The sequence below is a fragment of the Acomys russatus genome, chromosome X, assembly GCF_903995435.1.
Source record: "Acomys russatus chromosome X, mAcoRus1.1, whole genome shotgun sequence".
NCBI lineage: Eukaryota > Metazoa > Chordata > Mammalia > Rodentia > Muridae > Acomys > Acomys russatus.
The window spans coordinates 116414608-116440054 of NC_067169.1; the positions used below are offsets into that span (position 1 = coordinate 116414608).

The window sequence follows — 25447 nt, forward strand, 5'->3', positions numbered from 1 at the left end:
GAGAGAGAGAGAGAGAGAGAGAGAGAGAGAGAGAAGAGACAGAAGCAGAGACAGAGACAGAGTCAAAGACAGGCAGGTAATGCAAAATCCTAAAAAGTAAATATAGGCTCTGTGTCAGCACACTGGCCCACAAACACATGCACAATGTGGCTCAAACCATGGGAACCATCATTACTAGACCTGAACATAGATCTCTACAATTCGTGGTTATGCTTTTGGGAGCCAAAAAGAACAGAAAGCTCCACTTTAAAATTTTTCTTCTTGATAATGACAATATGTGATGGAGATTGATTTAAATTCAGAAATTTAGATGCTCCAAGATAGGAAAGATGTTTTCTTCAAGGCTGTCAAATATAAATAGCCAAAACACTAAGAATGTAACATTTATATAATTCCTCATTGTGTCATGGTTCTTCTTGCTTTAAGTAATCTATTTAATATATGTAAATGTAAAATTTTTTTAAAAAGAAAAAATTATATACTTAAAAATTCTCTTCTTTGGGTATGTTTTTTCCTGAAGCTGAATTTGAATGGAAGAAAAGTCTACAGGTTCCACAGCTTGAGGAATCAATCATTCTCATCTGTCTCATCAAAGTCATCACTGTTGTCATCATCCTCCCCAAAGGAGGAAATAGGGGTCTCTACCCTGGAGCCACTGTACTGAGACCCATAGGAACTTATGTCCAACATCCCATCTGCATCATTCTTCAGATCACTGGCAGAAAGCCTTGTGCCTTTGGATGTAGAAACTGTTGTTATGATAAATATTCTGCCAATGGATCCCTGAGCCATTTCTGTCACATGTGGTTCTAGAGTTTTGATACCAAACTTCTTGCCACCATAAGGTCTTCAGCAGAGCAATTGCTAGATTCCAGCTACACACTTCATTTCCACATGCTTGAGCATGTCAATATCATCATGGATTTCAAACATGTTGTCAAAGTTAAACAAATACTCAAATTTGTCATTGGAGATGCTGTAGTCAATGACAGTCTTCCTTCTGGTGTTGACAATTATGAAAGGCAAGTGAATGACAGAGCTGGGAGGAAGTGCTCTGTGAGCCCGTTGCCTGGCTTGGCAATTCCTCTATACCAAGTTCTTGAAGACAATTTAGTGCAGGATGAACTCCTGGGGCTGTGATTGCTTTTGTTTGATCTGCTCCAGCCTCTACTGTCTCTCTACCTCTATGTTCTGGCCTTTCTAAGCTAAGTTGATGGGCTGATTTACTTGATCTCCCCTTTGGAGCTGATGTTCATGCCCAGTAGCATATTTCAGGCATTGTAGACATGCCAGCGGGTATTCTTCTGGTCATAAACTGATCAATTTGCTAGACTGTGGTTGTCAGCAGCACTCAACTCTGCAACTAGTTCATTAGCCACCTCATTGTAGAGGTGGTCCCTTACCTCTGCACCTTTTCACACACCTTCACAGAGAAATTCTGTAGGCTCTTGCCATTCTTCTTACTTTTCCTGTTGTTTCCCAGAAGACCAAGGTGAGGAATCAGATGACATGTTCTAGGACAAAAAGTGAGTGCTGGAAGTATATGGGCTTCCTACCACAATAGTGTTTGATGCTGCAGGTCTCTGAGGTGTGCCTATCACCACTTGCTGTGTGATATTGGCATTGGATTCTCTGAAGGTTTTTGGCAAAAGCTGCTTTCCATGTATGTTCACTGTAGATGAGTATACAGCTACAATAGACACTACAACTTGCCTAGGACTAAGATTCTGGTCTATAATGACATTTATGCCTCTGTTGGCTTCAACTAGACTGGCATCTTTTGCCGTATTACCAGATCCAGAAATTTTGAGCTGTCACTGCATACCTTCTACAGAAGAAAGCAGACTTATTTGTCACTAGGCCCAGCTACTAGCCCCGTGCTCTGGCTCAGAGAAAGCCAGGGGGTGGTCAAACCCTTGCTTGCTGCCCACACCACTTTTCTTCAAGGTCAAAACAAGATTGATCCTGGGAGGCCAGCAGATGCAGCTGGACACAGGAACTGAGATGGGGCAGGAAAGATACCTTGTGCCAGGTCACTTGGCTGGGCTGGGTGCGTGGGAAGACATTTTGACTATATCAGGCACAATTACAACAATTTTTTTGTTTTGTCTTGAGTGTCCATTATCTCTTTCCATTATTATGTTAGTTACAGAACATCATCTAACTATAATATGATAATATGACTCCTCTAATGTATTATTGTCTTCTTTTGAATTGTCTTCTGTTCAGAGATTTATGAGTTTTATTTCTTAAAAATTAAAGTTTTCCAGTACATTTTCTTTTAAGATAGTAATTATTATAATGTCTAAGAGAGCTCTGGGGTAACCCAGACAAAGAAAGAAATCACAGTTCTGTCACTTATGTTATCTGGAAGAAGTTACTGCAACTAAATGAGCATCAGGCTTATTCCATATCAAATGTGGATAAGTAATAATAATATTACTTGAAAATTATTAGGAGGATTAACTAAAATATGCTTAGCATATGGAATGTATTAGATGCGTAACAACTGTTGTTATTAATTGGTGGTGTCTTGCCCAGGATGTCTCCCAGCTCGGTGTTTATTTATGTGTTCACTGTACATGTTCTCAATCACAGTATATGTGCTGAAGGAAGAATTTGCCTAAGGTTTTTATATGTCTTTTAAAATCAGGTTCCATGAGCTAATAGCCAATCTTTAGTTAAGGATGCTTAGAAATACAGCAAGTTATATTAGAACTGAGTGAATATGAAGTTCTATGTGATAATAAATCTTAGGTGTCAACTTCATTGGGACATGGGATGCCCACATATTTGTTCAAGAATCAGTGTGTGTACATGTGCATGTGCGTGTGCGTGTGCGTGTGTGTGGTGTATGTGTGCATGTGCATGCTTATGTGCTAGCTCACTAATTCATCTAAATGAGATTAACACTTGAATTAATGAACTGAGTAAATTAGATAGTCATCACTACTGTAACAGTACACTGAAGGTTTGAAGAGAATAAAAGGCTGAGTAAGGGAAAATTCACACTCTGCTTCAGTGCCTTAGAGCAGGGACATTGGGCTTCTGCCTTCAGATTTAAATTAGAAGTGGCACATACACTCTTAGTTCTGTATTCCATATCATGGTAAATAGGTTTAAACTATGCCTAGCTATCTCTTCAGAGTGAAAACAGTAAACCCTGCACATCTTAGCCTCCATAGTCATATAAACCATTTAAATAATAATGAAAGATTAGACCTCTTTCAGCAATTTATCTAATATCATCTATGATTCAGTTACTTCATACATTAAATAAAGCAGATATGTAATAGTATACATATAATGTATATGTGTATAGTATACATAAGTGAAGATGGATATGAAGATTCACATGCACAAGTGCATGAATATATGTGGACACCAGAGTTTAGTATCATATATATTTCTTTTTTATTCTCTACCCCATCTTTCGAGACAGAATCTCTCCCTTTACCTGTTGTTGGAAAAGACTGAGGTAAGAAAGGGTGGTAGATATAAGAACCCAAATAAATAGCCTAAAAATGTCATTAGAGGGAGTTTTGTGGTCAATTTAAGATTGATTTCTCTATGTCCTTTATCCAAAGTATATGTTATATTCAGCAATAGACTCTTATATTATAAACATTGTTATTAACCAACAGCAATAGAAATAACCTGTGGTATTTTGTAGATTTCTGAGTTCTCTTTGACTGGTAAGATGAATGGAGGTATCAAATGTTATCTACTGTGACTTTTGTTCATGTCACTTCTGAGAGTGACATTGTTCACTTATGCAAGGTAATTATATTCAATCTCTTTGTAAATTGTACTTTAAAATTTGCTTATTAACCACTCAGTCTGTATAACTCTCCTCCATACAGCCTTAGTTTTGGTTAAACTACCAATCACTCCCTTCTCTCCTAACCCCCTGATAACATTCCCACTTAATCCTTTAATCTTCAGTATTTTACCTTGTTCTTTTATTTTGCATGCCTTCTACTATCTACTTTTTGAAAATCTGGGTTGTGAGATAGCAGAAGTACATACAGCTTTTCACAGTCCCTTCTTTTGTGTTAGCTTTGCTTTTCATCTTGTGATTTCCCCATACCCCTATGCCATTTCTTGCTTAAAGCCTTATTAGTGAGATATAACATTATGAATTTGATGTCACAAATAAAGGCTCTTAATTGTGCAGGCTATGCTTTAGAATAGTTTAGACACAAAAATTTGTTGAGAATTTTTTATGTAAATATTGGAAGGGAAGGAAACCTAGAGCAACATCAAAATAACCGGGAGTTGAGAACCTTTCAATACAGTGCCTTAACTATATAATGCTTTACGTTTTCACTCAACACATAACACAGTAATTAATACATGTTGACACTGAACATATATTTGTGGATTGGTTGAATGGAATATCTGATAAATACTACCTTCACACATATCACACATTTTCAGTTTATATATTTTTCTTGCCCTCAATATCGTCCAATCCTCTTGAGAGAATCATTATATATCCAACATGAAGCACAAAGGGACTGAGTGCAATTTCAAATTCTGATAGTCTACTATTTGATCTTATGCAAGGATGTAAATGTTAGGATCTAACATTCTGAGCATGTCTCATGGACAAGGGGTCTTCTCTTGGATTAAAAGGATTGAAATTATATAGAGAACCCATAGCAACAATAAATATGAGTCATATAAGCTCAAATTTTTATTAAACTAGCATTTGTCCTGTACACGTGCAATGTAAGGAGTTATCATTTACACATATGCAAAAAAGAAAGTCCTGCTGTCCAGAAACCTAGTTTTATTTGTTCTACCTCCTAAACTGTCCTTGGAATCTACCTTCCTGCTTCTTATCTCCATCCCTTGCACCCTAATTTTTAGACTATCAGTAGCCTTTCCTGGTCTTTCTGTATTCATTATGCTTGCCCTCAAGTCACAATCTATAAAAGAGTGAATGCTAACATTGTAAACAGAATAAAATTCTCTCACTTCTCTCCTTCAAAATGTTTCAGTAAACTTTCATTTGCTAAACAGCAGGTCTTCTGACAGGGTTCTTTCTGGTCATAAACTACTTTAACACTTCAACTTTCCTATTCTGCTCTTCCTTGCCCCATAATCTAGGCATAAAGATGTACTTGATATTTTCTGATTTTGTAATATCCCACTACTTATAAAAGCTTTGATTTGGGTTGCATATTTAGAGTATAGCATTACCTGTTATTTCAAATTCCTTTCTAGATGCTTTCTGCTTCCAGGCAAGATCTAGTCATTCCTAATTATTCCTCATTCACTGACCAGAGCAAGGGATTCCAAGAAATAAAAATATAACGTAGAAAATCAAGATTTAAATAAATAGTTACAAAATTAGTAAAATTTTTCAGAAGAGATAGGATTCAATTTCTGAGGAATAGAGTTAGAATAGTTGTCAATTATGTCTGATATGTCAGTGAAAGCCACATTCCTGTCATTAAATAATGATTAGATTTTTAAAAGCTTTTTAAAGGGACTTGGTGTTGCTTCTTTTAAGAATTACAAGTGTAGCACATCTAACTGTGTTTCTTCTGCTTATTTACCAGGCCTTTAAAGAAAGGCTTTAGAGAGTTCCAGGTAACTATTAAATTGCTGTCAATTTCCAATTAGTAAAGACTGTACCGATTAAGCTCTTTTACAGTGTAAATGGAATTAAGAGGACAAAGTTCATCTAATTAATGAAAACACAATAAGAAGCAAACATCTTGATTTGATCTTCATTGCTTCCATTTTGCTTTCTTTTATGTTACAGTGACAACAACAAAGAATTTTTTTTTCATTTTATATATAATGGATTTCTAAAGTTAGTCACTAGTGTTGGATTCCTTTTCCTTTTCCTCCTGGCTTTATAATTTTTCTCTTTTGATGAATAGTCCCTCCCTTTAAATTAGATTCCTTATCTGAATGATGAAGAGGAGTAGCTGAATTTATTAAATTCACCCTTGGATGTTATAGACAAAGCTCCCTACACTTTGACTTCAGTCAGGCTAAGTGCTCTCTGTTGCATGTACTGGCTCATGATGTGTAGGAGGAACAAGAGAGATCTGCCTTGAGCATGAACATGATCTGTCTTGTGACATGCATGCTCAGAAGGGAGACTTCATGTAGAGTTGGCCCGAGACCTGCCTGGACACACCCAGGTGTGCCCAGAGACTGACGTCCTAGAAACTGGTGATGTCATGATGGGAACCAAGGAGGAGGAGCTACTGCAGCAGCTTGCAGTTTGGGAGCCAATGGGACACTGAGAGTGAGGTATGAAGGTATGCCAAAGCTCCTAACGAATATTTACAAAATGAAAGTGTCAGGATTATCACTACCCAGATAAAGATATAGAACACCACAATCAGTTCTACATTTCCTTTGTACCTATTTTGGGGTCAGAATCAAGTGCCACCTTAGCTCTACCCTCCATTATCTCTTTGATAGAGGTGTACATTAGTCTGACAAGGATATCAATAGTTTAATAATAATCTTGAATTTAATATAAACACAATCAGTAAACATATACCCATTTGCTTCTCTATTTATGAGGTCCATCTAATTGCTGTCCTGTAAAAGTAGGTTTTTTTCATTGGTATGTAGTATTTCTATGCTTTGTACATATTAAGTTACAATTTATATAGCCACTCTACCTCTGAACTATTTACAGCTTCAGTAATTGTGCAGAAAATGGCTATGATTAACCTGTTCTTCACACTTGTATCTTTGGGTACATATAAGAACTCTTTGCTTTACATCACTCTGGAATGTCAGGAAATTTTATTATTGTTATTGGTTTGTGTTTTTGTTTTGGTTTGAGAAAATAATTTAGTCCAGTTTGTAAGTTACAATCCAACATTGAAGAGAGAGAGAGAGAAAGAGAGAGAGAGAGAGAGGAGGGGGGGGAAAGAACTCAAGACTGGAAATTGAGGAAGGAACTAAAGCAGAGACCACTGAAGAACACAGTTTCCTGGCTTGCTCTCAAGCAGAAAGTTCATATACTGTTCTTTTTTTGGTGTTTTAATATTTATCCTTATATTGAAGATAGATTATTTTCATAAAATATATCCTAATTATATTTTACCTCCCTCTAGGCTCCCAGTTCCTCCCCTCTCATTCCATCTAGATCCACTCCCTTTTTGTATCTCATTAAAACAAAACAGGCTTTAAGGGTTAACAACAAACCATAACAAAATATAATAAGATAAAATAAAACCCTGCACACTGAAGCTAGACAAGGCAACACATCAAGAGGAAGAGACCAAAAGTAGGCACAACAACCAGATAACCACTTATTCTCATACTCTGGAGTCATGTAAAAATATGAAACTGAATGCTATTATATACAATACAATGCATAGGACCTGCTGCAGAACCATGCAGACCCTGTGCTTGCTGCTTTAGTCTTTGTGAGTTCATACGAACTTTACTCAGTTGACTTAGAGTACCTTATTTTCCTGGCATCTTCAATTCCCTGTGATTCTTAGAGGAGAGGAATTTGATGGAGACTTCCATTTAGAGTTGCATGTTCCAATGTCTCTCTCTCTCTCTCTCTCTCTCTCTCTCTCTCTCTCTCTCTCTCTCTCTCTCTCCATATAAATGCATGCATTCATGCATGCACTATATTGTATGCACATGTGATATATGGCTGTGGCTCTTTATAGAAGTTTCCTATTATCAAGAATTTCACAACAAGAAAATAAAATCTCAAGTTAAGTTTTGGCAGACAAATATGTATATGGAAAAGGGGGATTTTTATTCACCATTGGTGTAATTGTAAACTAGTAAATTCAATCTGAAAACCACTCTGGAGGTTTCTCAGAAGCAAAACAAAACAACAAAAATGAAACTTAGCCCTAGAATGCCATACAATACAGCTATAAAATCCCTGGGCTCATATCCAAAAGATTTTATATTATACTATAGGGACAGTTTCAGATCCATTTTCATCCATTTGATTCATGATAAAACAAACTGAGATGTCATTAATAGATGAGTGGATAAAACGTGGAATATATACACAACTGAATATTGCTATCCACTTCTTCTACCTCATCTTCAAGACCTGAATTTCTTTCTTCCATGACTTTTAATATTCTGGTGAGCTCATACTTGAGATTTTTTTGTTTGACACCCTGAGAGTTTATTTCCATTTTTATTTCAGCTTGGGTTTTCTTTAGTGATCCTATTTCTTTGCTATGTTATATTTTCATGTCTTGAATTATTTTCATTATTTCATTCAACTTTTTGTGATTTCATGGTATTTATTAAAGCTTTTATCCATATACCCTTTAAAATCCTTGAACATATTCATAATTGTTATTTTAAACACTTGTCATATGCTTCAACTAAATTGCTTTTTTGAGACATAACACAATATGGTTTCTGCATTCTAGAAGAGCCATCTTGTCTTGGTTGTTCATGTTTGTGGTTTGGCCTTAGAATCTAAGCATCTGGAATTATGATGTTTGAAGCATTTGTTTTAGTAGATATCTGGTCTTATCTTTGTTGAGAGGGTAGAGTTTTGTTAATTTGTTTGTTTGTTTGTTTTTTGCTGTTGTCCATTTTTGGTCCTAGGTCCTAGCTAAGTGTGGTAACAGTAGAATCTCTGAGTCCCAACAAATTATGGCTGTTGTGGGGTTCCTGACAGTTATTTCTCATGACAGCTAGAATCACAGTGGACTGGTGATGGGATAGAAAGAAAAGTTGCCATGGGCTGCCAGAAAGAACTAATGAGATGCTGGTGAAAAGGTTTAAGGAGGGTAGAAGCCTATGGAGGGAGGAGGGGTATAAGAGTATGGGGAAAATCAGGCGTTGAGAGAAGCATAACAAAAGGAAGGATGTATGAAGAAGAGATTTGAAAATAGAGGAACAAAGATGCATCATAAAGGATTAAAGAAGGATAGGAGCTATTATGGTGGACTAACTTAAACTAAGGATATATGAAAATTCATTTTAAAGGATGCGTGAAAATCTATTAGTTATTAATCTAAATTCAAAATATAAATTTTAAGGAAATAAGCTCATATGGAGGTATCCTACTATTTGATACAAAGCTTTTTTCCAGAAGATGTAAGTTATTAAATGAAAAACTCAGATAATATTATGGGCTACTTCTTTAAGAGTTGTGTGACTGGGAACTCACCGTGGTAATTAAACAACATAGGCTATTGGCATTATCCTTGTTTCTCCACCATAATTACATGTTAATATTCTATTCGTGAAGACACCATATACTTTAGATGCAGGAAACAAACTGTGTAACTTCCTCCCTGTGGGGTAGTGTTCATAGTGCCAGAAAGTGATGTTTAGGCTCCTGGGAGGAGACAAAAGACATCAATGATGAATATATATTAATGATCTTATCCAACACTGTATCCTACATGATATAAAACTGACCTCTTAGGAAAGATAAGCCCAATGGTGCCATAGTGGTATAATTGTTATGTGTTAATTCAAGTTCTGACTGGATTTGATACTGAAGCAAATTTCATGTTTGGTACTTTAAGCCTAATCAAAAATCTATAGCTTGGGAGGCTATATGCTTAGAATGGAACCTGAAATTTTTATTTTGCTAAATGATCCTGCTGTCAGCTTTCCTTATAAATACTTATGCTTACATCCATAGACCTCTGCTACTCTCTATTTTGGTCAGAGATGTTTCTTATTGCAGTGGGTAGAAAATAATAAAGTGATGCAAAATTGGTGAAAGACCTGTGAATAAAAGACTGAGTGCTTGGCCCTAGATAGGACATCTTTATCAGCCCATTCACCTCAAACCACTGTTCCAGGAATACCAAAGATAGAGTTGGAATAATAAAATAGCATGACGACATGGAGCGAGAATGTTAAATGATCGATCCCTATTCTGGACACAACAGGGCTATTGCACTCATGAACTCAAATCAGATGTATTTACCCACACAAAACCTACACAAGATCATGCTAACCGAAATACTGACATAAATGAGGTATATAACCTATAAGCCTCACATCTTACTAAGGAATATTGGCAATTGATACCTGCTGGGGGAGGGAGAGTCATTATTCTTTGAGGTTGTGGTGACTGGTAGGTTCCCTTGCTCCCAGCATATATGAACAACACTTATTGGACTTAGTGGCTTAAGAAAAACAGGTAGGATGATACTGAGAAAATAGGAGAGTTGAAGGGAGTGTATCTATCTATTTCACTGTGTAAATACATAAGATTCTTCAAGAATAAGAGATTAATAATTTTTAAAAGAATAAAAAACAACGAACAACTTTGTCAGCACTTTCCTCATGGACTATCTTCTCCCTAGAAGTCAATGAAATACATGTTCAAAAGAGAGCACATAAGGAAATAGTTCAATTAAATTAGGTAGTGTGTCTGGGGTTACAGGAATGAATAACATTTACTCCTTATATCCTGACACTCAGTCGATAAGTAGGGGTTCATAAAGAAAACCACAAAAGTTTCAGGAAATAGACAACTATATTGTGTCTGAACATCTGTATCTGTTTTTAAGTCCTCACTGTAAATTACATGCCTTTGAAGTATTAATTGATCATGGTAGACAATGTCAAAAAAGATTTTGTAAATAACTATCATGTTTATTTTCTCTGTTGTTGTAGTCTTAATGCATGATATATCCTCAGTTACTATGGTATAATTCTCGTTCCTAATATATCATTGCATTGGAGTTAAGACCTTACAATTAAACTATAATGCTAAAGCATTCATAATTTATTCCATGCATTTTTCATACTGTATTTGAAAATAGGATTTCATGCATGCTAGGCAAGCACTCTTTCACCAGCTCTCTTTTCACTCTTTCTTTTGACTTAGAGTTTCACTAATTTGCTGAGGCTGGCTTTGCAGTGACGTGTTTCATGCATTTTTAAGATTAGTCATTAGACAGCTTCCTTTTTCTTAAAATACCTTACCATCAAAGGATATCATAAGTATTCAGCCATCTGAAAAGCAGGACAAAGTTTTAATGTTATAAGATTTCTGTGTCTTGACCATGTACCTCTCAGCCTCCAGAAGTGGGTTAAATAAAGTGAATGTGAAGCTACAGGTTTATGGTATTCTCTTATGTAACCTAAGTGGACTAAGACACTCAGGGTCTTTTGAAATAAACACTCTTTAGTGATCACAGAGATGTAGGAATATATTTGATTTCCTATAGAGGGGTAACATGTGCTCAGTAAGTTGGTGTATCTGGCCAAACTGTACAACAAAAATGTGTTTTCAATCATATAGCATGTAACCTTGTGTATGACTGAGCGTTTCTTGGATCTTCTTTTATAGATTATATGGTTAAATCTTATGCCTGTATTTCTAAGTTGTTCATCAATCTCTTAGCAAGAGAAGTGGACAGGCAACCCTAGAGTAAAGGTAGATACTACTTTCTACTCAAGGTAGTGTGATTTACCTCAGTTCAGAAGGCCAACATAGGGAAGACACAAAGGTTCTCAAACATGAGATCTGATCTCTGTGTACTTGAACTCTCAGAGACTTATATGAAATAAATGATTACCTGAGTAACTGGTGTCAGTTTGAAACTATTTCTAGCAGGGAACACAAACTTCTTGACTATACCTAATCACGTACAAACAGATCATTCATTTTTAACTAAAGTTGAAGATGAATTGATTGTTATGGAAAGTTCTTAGAACTTTGTAAATAAATATATAACTCTTGCCTAAAGTCAAAGTGGAAATTAGTCACCCTGAACCTAGGGTCATTACAAGGCACAAATTTCAGTAAAGGGTAGTCTAAAATGAAATACTTCTTTAGAAAATCATAACCTCAGAGATAAGGAAGAAATTAAAAGGGAAATTATGTACAAATGACTATATGCTTCTGTGACCAGGACTGTAATGGCAGTATGCAAAAATGTTTGAGTGACACAAATTAAATGCAATTAATTCTGTGTGAGATAGTTAGACAAAAATCACAGAAGGGAAATCGAATTTAAGCTAGGCCTTCAGGGCTCAGTGGGTGTTCACAAGTTATGCAGACAGAAGAATATATTTATTGGGAATTTATAATCTGTGTGTTTGTATATGTGTTTGGCAGTGGAAATTTATACTTTAAAATTGTAATTAACATTATGTTAGTTTATACACAAAAACTACACATTTGTGGGTTGAACTGTGATATTTTAATATATGTATACAATGTATAGCAGGTAGACAATATTCAATAATATTCTTTTGTATATGTTAAAATAACTAAGAATAAAATTTAAATATATCAGCATAAAATGAAAGGTGATGAGTGTTTTTATTGGCTTGACTAACCATTTCACATTGTATACAATTAGACTATTTTATTTTTGTTTTGTTTGCTTCAGTTTTTTTAATCCAAATTTGGGATGGTGTTTTGCCACTGAAATTTTAAGTAACCTATCAACTCTTTACTGATGATTGTTTTTATCTCTTGTATAAGGCTTTTATATTTTCAATGTGATAATTTACAAATTCATTGATAATCTCATTCATTACACAATGCATTTTGATCCCATTTACCCCAACATCTGACCCCAAATACTCATTTCTCTCAACTTTATGTCATCTTTTTATTTGTTCTGTAACCTACTAAGTCCAGTTAGTGCTGCCCATAAACTCATGGGTATAGAGCCAACCACTAGATCAGTGATCAATCATTTAAAAGTTACACTCTTAAAGAAAACTGACTGTCTCTCCCCTAGAAACTATCACCTGTAAATAGCTCTCCAGTTATGAGTATGGACTTGTGAGTCTCTAACCTTTCTGTGATAGAATGTTGACTAGCTTGATTTTTGTAGGCCATGTTGAAGCAAACCATAGCTGCTACGAGTTTATAAATACAATGATGCTATTGTATCCAGACGTCACTGTTTTTCCTGGTCTTCACAACCTCTGCTGGCTCTTACAGTCTTTCTGTCTCTTTTGTGATGATTCCTGAGACTTGAGAGACAAGAAATTGTATAGATAACACATTTGTTGCTGAACACCACACAGACACATATTCCTTCACTTTGATCAGTTGTGAGTTTTTGTGTTAACTTCCTTCCACTGGCCAGAGAATCTTCTTTGATGATGTCTGAGAACTACACTAATCTATATATAGATAGATGTGAGTTTAGTAAGAGACCACTTCTGGGGCCTATGAATTTCCAAACCATGGAGTTTGGGCCAAATTTGCAGTAGCAAGTATTCATTTCCTTCTGTGGAGTGAACCTTAAATCCAGTCAAAAAGAAGTTGGTGCCCCCATAACTTTTGTACCACTACTGTATCCATGAGCAAATCTCCTCATAAACATTGTTATTGAGGTTTATAAAGTTCAGAGCTGAATAACACTGCTGATAACATTTCATTCCAGTAATCACTATAACAACTTCCAGTGCTCTGAAAGTTAGCCGCCAGGCAAGGAGATCCCTGGCAAGTATCAACTTGATTTCTCTATGTCCCATAATCAAGTTGTAAGGTATTTTCAGTAATAGGGTCTTTTCATCAAGTTCTGGAAGTTAACAAAAAACAATAGCAATACCCTCATTGTTTTGTGGGTCTCTAGGACACCTCTGACAAATATTTTGAGGGCAGGTATCCTATAACTGGCATTAATATTTTTATATGGCTTCTAGGAGGATTATTTTGCCCTCTATGGAGTAATTCCAATAAAAGCCATTCATGACCTCTTTCTCTTTCCTCCCCCTGGCTCCCCACCTCCCCATCTCGGTGTGTGTGTGTCTGTGTGTGTGTGTGTGTGTGTGTGTGTGTGTGTGTGTGTGTGTTTAGGAAGCCATAAAATAGTAAGTTTCTATATGGCTTTTTCAAACCTTAGAACTAGTTAGCCCTTTCCTTTCCACCTCCTCTGTCCTCCTATCCCAACTTTCCTCAGTCAAATCACTCTCCCTATAAGTCCCTCTTTCTTCTTTATATCACTAGGCTATACCCATAAATGCTTCCTTTTTCATTCTCCTCAGGAAGCAAGCTGCCTTACCCAGAAGGTGTTTGATATTCCTCTTCCCCTGTCTATTCTGAATTAATGCACTAGTGTGCTTTAATGGTTAGGAGACTTTTCTTTTTATTTTGCCTATATTTCTTGACTTTTTCCATACCTCTCTCTCTTGTGAATCCTTTAAATCTCAGAAGAAGTCTAGTGACAGAAAAAGAATATTCCTCAGGGAAAGGTGCATTTGAAAACTCAGGACCGACTTCTTTTTTAATTGGTGTAAAAGATAGCCTTATCTTCTAGTAAGGCTGAATTTTAAAAGTTTGTGTGGTTCAAGTACTTTGTTTAAATAAGTAATAGGAATTAACATTTGTAACTAGGGAATCTGATTCCCAGGGAGATAAAGTGATATATCCAAAATATCATAGTCAGTTGATGTTAGTGCCAAAACATATACCAATTCTCCTGTTTTTCTCCTCCAAGATTATTTTAATGATACAGTTCTCAGGGTTGTAACACTTAAATTTATTTACCTTCTTTTTTTTTTTTTTTTTGATCCCCCTCCCACTTATTTACCTTCTTAAAAATTCTTCCAAAAATATATTTGTACCAAATAGTGGAAATGTTATAAAAAAAAATCAGAAAAATTGGAAATGATTGGTCTTTTTTTTTTTCTTCAGTTTAACAAGGTGTTATGCATCTGGCAATACCTTCAACAAATGTATTTTCTGTCATGTTAAAATAAAATGATAGATTTTATCTATGAAACTATTTCATTTTTGAGGCCCCATTTACACAGTGTGAAGCATCAGTAAAATGTTTTCTGAATGAATGAACAAAGGGATGGCATATTTTTTATATTACTTCCAGAGTTGACAAATAATTTTCAGAGCTCTCACACATTCCATATTTATAACTAATATGTGTTGCCTTCCGTTCCTATCTATCACTGGAGTGAGACCATCACAAAACTAATGCTGCCTTAAGATCTTCTCTTTTGAAGAAGACTATAGTAAGTTATAGCATGTTGAGAAGAGTGGACACAATGGCCAAAGAGACATAAAGTCCATATAAATGGACAAGGCTTTTTACACCAGAGAATAATAACAAAATAAGAGGAAATATTAATGTTATATACACATTTCATGTGGGAAAGAGGTATTATACACCTCTAAAAGGCAAAATGAGAGCCAATATATAAAGCTTTTAAGGAAATATGTTTCATCAAGGTAAAAGTAATTTACTCACAATTTAGGGGTTCACAGTCTCCACAAGAGGATAGTGGTGGAGAACACAAAAGGCCATGTCACAAGATTTAGTCTTATGTTTGTATTCCTTTAGTATGAAAATGGGTTTGACCTTCAAAGCCTGCAGCAAATGATCTACCTAAGCCTCCACTTTACAGCCTCATGTTTTAAATGGTTGGCCTTCAACTCCAGGTGCTATTTTAAGAAGTGGTACTGTTTGAGAGAATAGGCTTATATAGGTCATTTGCTGCAGTCTTTGAAGGTCATGCCCATTTTCACTTCCTGTGTCACATTCTTCTTGGTGCACAGTAACATGAACCGCCTCTACCACATGCTTTTGAGGCCATAATTTGAATATGTCCACTATACCTTCCATTTCATAATGAAAATGTAACCTAAAAGAAGTATGTTCTCTAAATTGCTTTTGTCAGGTTCTGCGATCACAGAGATGATGGAAAAAACCATATAATAAACTGTTCTATGTAGATTTTAGACTAAATTAAATGCTGTGTATAATAAAAGTATATCTATCCATTCATAGTGATCATTCCCAAGTTATGAAAATACTTTGTGTCAATAGGTACATCTTAACATCTCTATTATTCTCAAGTGGTTCATTTTAGCCAAGTTAAATATATATCCTTGTACATTTCCCTGATTCTCCATTGACCCTACTACCTTCCATTTATTTTTAAATGTAGCTATGTTATACTCATAAAATAAAATAATGGTACGGACATTGGTGTAAAACAAAGTTAATTTTAATCATTTTTGAGGAACCATAATACTAATTTTTAGTGGTTAGAACCAATTTGTATTTCTACTATCAGTGTATAAGGCTTCCTTTTCCCTGTGCATCTTTGCTAACCTTTGCTGTTTTTCTATTGTCTTGATGAAAGTCATTCAGCCTGGAGTGTGATGGAATTTAAAGGTAATTTTAATTTGCATTTCTTTAATAGCTATAGACGTAGAACATTTTCTCATATTTATTGGCCATGTATTTTTCTTCATTTGAAAAGTGTATTCAGTTTATTTACAAATGTATTGACTGAATTACTTTTTCCCTTTGGTATTTAGCATTTTTAATTCTGTATTTTGTTATGGCTAATAATCTTCCATGAGATTACTATATGGTAAAGATTTTGTTCAACTTTGCATGCTATCATTCTCCTGAATATGTCCTTTGATGTGCTGATGCTTTTTAATTTGGTGCAATTCTATTTATGAAATATTTCCATTATTTTATGAGCTATTAAGACTCTTCTTACAAAGTTATTGCCCATGAACACATCTTCAGGCATTTTCTCTACTTTTTTCTCTATCTATTTCAGAATCTCAGAGCTTACATCAAGTTCTTTGGTTTATTTTGCATTGTGTTTTATGGGGTAAGAGGCAGACAAGTATCAATGGGCACATGAACATCACATTTCCCCAAATCAATCACTTATCAAAAAGATTCAGATTGCCTTTTGTTCCTGATTTTGAATTTATTTTTGGGTCCTAAACTCTATTACTTTAGTGTATGTGTCTGTTTCTGTGCCAGTAGTATATGTTCATCAATACATATATGGGTAAAGAAAATAATGAATAGTGTACATGCACACACATACACACATACATACACACACATGCAAATGAGAGCATTCATTCACACATATCATATGAGCATATGCAATGGAGTTCAATTCTAATATAAGGAAGAATATTATTACATTATTTTCAAATAGAACTGGAAATTATGTTAAGTGAAATAAGCCAGTTTCTTTGTCAAAAATCAAGTGTACATAGGTGTGTGGGTTTATTTCTAGGTCTTGGGGTCAATTCCATTGCTCAACCAGCCTATTTCTATGCCAGAAGCCAAAACATACCATGGAAAAATAGCATCTTTAACAAATGGTGCTAGTCTAACTGGATGTCTACATCTAGAAAATGCAAATATATCCATATTTATCAGCCTGTAGAAAACTCAAGTCCAAGTGGTTTAAAGACCTCAACAGAAATCTAGAAACACTAAGTTTGTTAGAAGAAAAATGGGGAAAAGCCTTGAGCTCATTGGCACAAGAGACAACTTCTTGAACAGAACTGCAACAGCTCAGGTCTAAGATCCATAATTAGTAAATGGGACTTCATGAAACTGAAAAGCTTCTGTAAAGCAAAGGATACTGTCAACAGAACAAATCGACAGCCGACAGACTGGGAAAATATCTTCACTAACCTTACATCTGACAAAGGTCTAATATCCAAAATATATAAAGAACTCAAGAAATTGAACACCTTTGTCAGATGTAGGGTTGGTGAAGATTTTTTCCCAGTCTGTAGGCTGTCGCTTTGTTCTCTTGACAGTGTCTCCTGCCTTACAGAAGCTTCTCAGCCTCATGAGGTCCCATTTATTAATGGTTGACATTAAGGCCTGGGCCGTTGGTGTTCTGTTCAGGAAGTTGTCTCCTGTGCCAATATGTTCCAGGCTCTTTCCCACTTTTTCTTCTAAGTGGCTTAGTGTCTCTGGTTTTATGTTGAGGTCTTTAATCCACTTGGATTTGAGTTTTGTGCAAGGTGACAAATATGGGTCCAGTTTCATTTTTTTACACATAGACCTCCAGTTAGACCAGCACCATTTGTTGAAGATGCTATCCTTTTTCCATTGAATGGACTCAAGAAATTAAACACCACCAAACCGAATAACCCAATTGAGAAATGGGGCTTGGAACTAAACAGAGAATTCTCAACAGAGGAGTATCAAATGGCTGAGAAACACTTAAAGAAATGCTCAACCTCCTTAGTCATCAGGGAAATGCAAATCAAAACAACTCTGAGATTCCATCTTACACCCATCAGAATGGCTAAGATCAAAAATTCAAGCGACACCACATGCTGGCGAGGATGTGGGGAGAGGGGAACACTCCTTCATTGCTGGTGGGAATGCAAACTAGTACAGCCACTTTGGAAATCTATCTGGTGCTATCTCAGAAAAATGGGAATAGGGCTTCCTCAAGACCCAGCTATTCCACTCCTTGGAATATACCCAGAAGATGCTCCAGCACACAACAAGAAAATTCGCTCAACCATGTTCATAGCAGCCTTATTCATAATAGCCAGAACATGGAAACAGCCTAAGTGTCCCTCAGTAGAAGAGTGGATAAAGAAACTGTGGTACATATACACTATGGAATACTACTCAGCTATTAAAAACAAGGAATTCCCGAAATTTGTGGATAAATGGATTGAGCTAGAAATGATCATAATGAGTGAGTTAACCCAGAAGCAGAAAGAATCAAATGGTATATACTCACTTATATCTGCATACTAGCCAAGGGGCATGTCCCACGAAAGCCTTCACTTACCAGGAAACTGGGACAGAGGGGAAGGCATCCTATTGGGACTCTAAATGAGAGACGCATGGGAGAACAGCAAAATAAAAGGATCCAGAGGGTCCTAGAAATCTACAAGTAGAACAATATGATAGGCAGATTTGGGCCCAGGGGTCCCGCTCAAACTAAGGCACCAGCCAAGGACAATACAGGAGGTAAACTTTAAACCCCTTCCCAGATCTAGCCAATGGTCAGAATATTCTCCACAGTTGAGTGGAGAGTGTGATACGACTTTCTCACGTACTCTGGTGCCTCACTTTTGACCATGTCCCCTGGAGGGGGAGACCTGGTGGCACTCAGAGGAAGGACAGCAAGTAGCCAAGAAGAGACTTGATACCCTATGAGAATATATAGGGGGACGTAATCCCCCTCAGGAACAGTCATAGGGGAGGGGAATAATGGGAAAATGGGGGGGGGGGAGGAATGGGAGGATACAAGGGATGGGATAAACATTGAGATGTAACAAGAATAAATTAATAAAAAAAATAAAGCACTCATTAAAATTAAAAAAAAAATAAAAAAATAAATAAATAAAAAAAAAAAAAAAAAAAAAAAAAAAAAAAAAAAAGAAATTGAACACCACCAAACCAAATAACACAATTAAAAATGGGGTACAGAACTAAACAGAATTCTCAACAGAGGAATCTCTAATGGCTTGGAAACACTTAAAGAAATGTTCAGTATCCTTAGCTATAAGGGAAATGCAAATCAAAACAACTCTGATGGCTAATACCAAAATCTCGTGTGGCAGCTCATGCTGGCAAGGATGTAGAGAAAGAGGAACACTCCTCTATTGCTAGTGGGAGTGCAAACTTGTGGGACTACTTTGGAAATCAGTCTGGTGTTTTCTCAGAAAATTTGGAACAGCTCTACCTCAAGACCCAGCTATACCACTCTTGGGCATATACTCAAAAGATGCTCTACCATACAACAAGGACACTTGCCCAGTTGTGTTCATAACAGCTTTATTTGTAATAGCCAGAATGTGGAAATAAACTTGATGCTCCTTAACCAAAGAATGGATGCAGAAACTGTGGCACATTTACACAATGGAGTATTACTGAGCTGTTAAAAACAATTATTCATGAAATGTGTAGGTAAATGGTTAGAACTAAGAAAGATCATCCTGACTGAGGCAATCCAGACCCAGAAAGATACACATGGTATGTACTCACTTAAGTGGATATTAGGTATATATAGTACAGGATAACTATGCTACAATCCATAGACCTGTAAAGAAGCTAATTAACAAGGATGATCCAATTGGGGATCCTTGAATCTCACTAAGAAGGGGAAATAAAACAGACATTGGAGGTGGATGGATGGAGAGAACTGTGTAGGAGAGGGGATGGGGACGGGTGAAGGGGTAGTCATTAGGAGTAGGGCGATCAGAGGAGAGGGTGCAGTTTGAGAGAATAGAAATTGGAGATGGGAGGCATCTCTGGAACATGTCAGAGACCTGGGATAAGTCTATTCCATTGTCCTTCAGAGTTTGACTGTGACTGTATCTTGTAAGATGACCAAATTCTTGTTCCAAGTTGCAAGATTCAAGAACTAATGACCAAAAGGGACAAATTATTCCTGTGAAGTGCAACTTCTAGACAATTTTAAAAGTCACCACATTATAGTGCTTCTCATATTCCATTGGCAAAATATGCTTACATGAGGCCCTATACAATGTCTTTCTTCTAGATACCACAGTGACCAGTTAAATACTTCATGACTATGGTAGAAAGCAAAATAGACACTAACAGACTATTATTAATCATTATCACCTAACCAAGGTTTTACCTGTGAAAACAACAACAAAAAATAGCTATTTCTCTGATATTTAAGGACCAAAAAGTTACTTCCGCTTTTGAATTTAACATAGTAACTTACCATATTAGTAATTTACTAAGAAGGTAAATCAAGAGGAATATAGATACACCAAAAACAATGACTCATCTTAAAAAAGAATTTTAAAAAGTTTAGATTTTGAGATCCATAGTAGACCTTCATAGAAATAAGTGAAGATAGAATCAAGAAAATGAGCTACCCGGGAAGGAAAGGTTTCAGAGAAAATGGAACTTTTTTTGTATATCATGTCCTTGAATTCTCAGCATATGGGCAATGCTAAATAGGCTCAGTAAATTGTATATATGTATATACATATATGTGTAACAATGATAAAGAAGAGGTCATGAATTTGACAGGATGTGGAAGTTGGAGGAGCTAGAGAGAAAGAAGGATGAAAATGATGGAAACACGATTCTCATGTAACATATTCTCAAAAGTTAAAGAAAGAAAGAAAGAGAGGAATAAAAAACCAAAAGAAGAAGAAATATCTGAAAGTAAGTCCCCAGAAAGTAAAAAAAAATAAAATACAAACAGATGCTGTTCTAGGAGGATTCTAATTAAAGTATGTGTTAATTTTGAATATAGAAAAGGAAAAATTGTGGTTATTCATTTGATTATTTGATTGTTTGAAATAGTCTCTTTTTTCTTAATATGTTATTGAGTAAACTATCCTAAAGGCAATATTCCACACAAAGGAAAATATTATTAAGACATTGCTGCTATAAACTTTTATCTCTTGTGTATTTTGCAAGGAGCATTCTTCCTGAGAGAATTGTTCATTGCTGTGTGTATGATGAGCTAGGAAGAATTTTCCAGGGCAGCATGATTTTACTTGAAGAGGGATAAGTATGAATGTCAGATTCTGTGGGGGAGTGCTCTGGAACTTGAATACCATGAGTGAGTGAGAAAAGTCCCAGGGTTTAATGTAGAGTATAAAGAAGAGCATTTTGAGGAGAGAGAAAAATGTTGAAAGAGGATTTTAAAGTTTTGTGTTTGGAATTCCATCAACTTAACTATTTGACTTCCCTAGAGAGCATTCAATAAAGCCAATAAAGCAACAAACGACTTTCAGTATAATGTGCCCCTTGAGACAAATGTTCAGAGATGATACTGAAGCCCAATTTTGGACCTACTGAATGAGAAACTCTATGAGGAGGGCCCAGAAATCTGGTCACGTTTCAGTTTTTGCAGTGGTTTTAGAGTAAAAAATTATACTGAGCAGAAGATCCAAATTTCTGCCATATACTCTGTGTCTTTACATACCTAGATTTCAACTCAAGCTAGTTATAACTGAGGAACTGATGCTAACACATCATTATCAAGCTAAATTCTGTAGTTTACATGAGGGTTCATTCTTGCTATGGCTATTGTTCATGTTTCTTACAATGAAAACCACCCGTATCTTTTTAGAATAAGAAGTCCAGTGAGAATACATTACCTTTGATTTATACTGTCTAAATTAGCATCTTTTTTTCTACCACTTTCTAATTCAGATGAAATTACTTCTGACAGTCTCAGTTGTTTTATACAGAAAAAGTTGAACCAAATGATATCTAGTTTAGAAAGCTATTTAAAGGGTGGAATCAGATCTACATTTACTTCCAATTAGCACAGTGCTTGACACATGGTACATGCTTTTCATAAGTTAGGTATTATTAGTAGTTTCATTATTATTGCCAAAGCCACTTCATAAGCAAGAGATGTGAGTACCAAGAAGAGACTTGATACCCTATGAGCATATACAGGGGGAGGTAATCCCCCTCAGGAACAGTCATAGGGGAGGGGAATAAGGGGAAAATGGGAGGGATGGAGGAATGGGAGGATACAAGGGATGGGATAACAATTGAGATGTAATATGAATAAATTAATAAAAAAAACAAAGTATGTTTGAGTAGGGATTTGTTTCTGGGGCCTCTTGTGACTAATTATGAAAGAAGGAAAGATGATCCTAAAACAGAAAGTTGGATTAGTTTGTCTTTTTGTCTGTTTATTCAGAGTTTTTTTTTTAGTTGTTTTCAAATGTAATCTAACATGTTTTGGTACCAGAATGGTTTTGTTCCTCCTCCTTCTTCTCCTTCTCCTCTTCCTCTTCCTCCCCTTCTTCCTTCTTTCTCCTCCTTCTTCTCCTCCTCCACCTCCTCTTCCTTCCCCTCCTTTTCCTCTTTCTTCTTCTCTAAATGGAAGTGCTTATTGTTAGAACTTTGTAGTATGTTTCAGTTTCCCACTCCCTTGCTGAATCTAGACCTAGAATAACCTAGTGCCTTGATTGCTTATCCAGATTCAACGTTTTATCCTCCAAATTTGAATCTAATGTGTGCCTTGAACATCTCCAGTTAGAAATCAAGATGTTTAAGTTGTTGCTCAAAGCACTAAAATAAACTAGCCTTGGCATAAGCCCAATTTCTTTAAGGATTCATATAAAGGCCATACTTTGATCTTTCAATGGCTGCACACATATAAAACACCCCTTTTCTCTTGAAATCCAGTTCAGAAAATTGCTGCAGCAATGCAGAAGTGTCATAATACATGCATTAGATCAGCAATGCTGGCTTTTTGGCTTTTCCTTTCAGAATCCTAACTTAGGAAAGGAATCCTAGCTTAGTTTAAATTGTAGATGTTGTTTTGGAGGTGACTCTTGGTACAGAATTTGTGGAAATAGACAGCCTTCTTATTATTCCTGGGTAGATTTTTCCTACATTTTCTGGAATTTCTCCATTTCATGCTTGGTAGGCACTGTGCCTTTGAAATGGAGTAATAGTTTCATATCCTTTTTGTCCCTTCAGAAGCTAGCTCAGTGTCATATACATGTTTGGCACTTAATTCGCTATTAAATGAATGGATGAATTATACAGAGTACTAGATTTATATCAATGAAGGATGCCATGTAAAATAAATGAGCCATTCAGTGTTTTTGGCATGCAGTAGCAGGTACAAACTGAGACACCTACACACATTGACTACTACATTATGCCCACCAGATTAGTCATTTGATAGGAGAACATTAACTTGCTGCAGTACAAATTTTTCAACCTAACTATGAAGAAACAAAAGAAAAGACCCAGAATACTTTCCTAAGTTATAGACTGGCACTGAAAAACTATTCATAAGATCTTGGAATGTGGACAGTGACCACCTGCCACTCTTTAGCTACAAATGTTCTAGTTCTTCCATGTGTATGAATGTGCATTTTTATAAGGGAATGGAGAGTACATTTCTATCTGTATGGGCTTCTCTTTGAACTGCTTCCTGCCTCTTTAAGGTCAGGAAATCCACTATGGGCTCACTTCTTCGACACTTTAGAAGATTCCTGACGTTTGTTGAGGACAATATGTCATTTTTGTCTGTTTTCAAGGACTGGGTAAGTATTTGAATTTCCCCCAGTTACATGGGGGAGCTGCTGGAAAGAAAACACTAAGGGATTATATCATTGAAGATGTGGCACGCAAGCAAAGAAAGAAGATGGAAATATGCTCATGTTGCAGATACTGATCTAGAGAATTCACAACTTTGAGATCCTGGCTAATTGTGCATTACCAACAGTTTAAAGGCCTCCTGCTTCTGTTTAAGTAAGCAGTATAAGTTATCTGCTTTTCAAATTGCTTTAGAGGGAAACTCAAATAGAAAGCATCATCATAGCTTGGGTCTAAGGTAGCACATTAGCTTTGCCATTGCCCTGCTGATTTAATTGACCCAGTAAGCATGCTTGAGTTGTTTGGGATTGTAATTAAAGTTGCGATGCCTGGAAAATCCTCCGTCTGTTATTATACTTTTTCTAAAATAAACTATCCTAGCTCACCAAAACTTGTGGGGCTAATTAGAGCCTAATTAAAGTTACTTGTTTCTATTTTAAAATCTGCCCACTGAGAGAGCCTCGAGGCAGGAGGGAACATATTTTTAAAGTGACAGTTCTAAAAATGCTTGCCACTCTGGTCCCTGAGCTGCACTGCACTGATTCATGAATTGATTTATTTCCAATGAAAATGCAGGCCTACCTCTTTTTTTTTCCCTTGCAGCTCTGCACCACTCTTATCCCCTTCAGATTTAGCTATGTAAAAGGATTTGTTTGATGAACAGACAAGCCTTCTTTGTTATGCATCTTCCAGCTGGAGACTCTGACCCCTGCACTCAGATGGGAAGTAGTCCAGGAAAATGTTTCTGACAAAAATCAGGGCCAGGGAGTTCAGGAATCAGTACAATATTGAATCCACAAAGGAAAAGAGCATAATGTCTGTGGAGGACTTACTATACTATAGATGTGTTTCTGGGTGCTATGATCTTGATTTTTCTTCAATATGTAGGACAAACTGATACACTAAATATCTTGTATTGCAGATTATACAAATAAGGAAGCATGAAGCAAAGGCATGTCAAACTATGTCCCTGAGTTCCAACCTAGGCTGCCACTTACCTGAGTTGGGAAGTAGATATAGATGAGGGATCTCAGAAGAACTGTGTTCCTTTTAATATCTTTAATTATTAACCTCATTTAGGATAATGCTTTTATACCCTTTATGCCAGAGCCAAATAAAACACAGTGCTTAACCCACTTCCTTAGCCCAAGTATTCTTTTTATATGGGAACACTCTGTTGTGTGTTACTAAAATAAAGTTAGAACTGAAGTGAGTCATTGTGTTTGGAGGTTGTATCTTAATCTTTTCCTTACTCCTCTTTTTCTGTGACCTTACATTTATGTGTGTGTGTGTGTGTGTGTGTGTGTGTGTGTGTGATTTATACTTGTGTATATGTACATGTGTGTGTATGTGTGCCTATGGGAGTGTGCACACATATGTGCACCTGCAAGGGGCCAGAGATCAGCATAGGTTGTCCTTCTCGGTGATGCTCCACCTTATTTTTTGAGGCAAGATCTCTCGCTAACCATGAATTTTACCAATATAACTAGACTGGTTGGCCAATCTTTGCATCTCCAGTCATGTGATTACGATACACTTGACATTTTTCGGGGCTTGTAGGAATCTGAATATAGGTCTTCATACTTGGATTGCAAACACCTGAGACTGAGCCATCTCCACAGCCCCTTGTGAATTACTTATAATTTAAGCAAGAT

At 36.2% G+C, this 25447-nt stretch overlaps 1 pseudogene; it reads right to left on the reverse strand.

Moving 5' to 3' along the window:
* Positions 1 to 567: 567 nt before the first annotated feature.
* On the reverse strand, positions 568 to 24868 carry LOC127185491 (transcription factor Dp-1-like; annotated as a pseudogene).
* Positions 24869 to 25447: the final 579 nt, after the last annotated feature.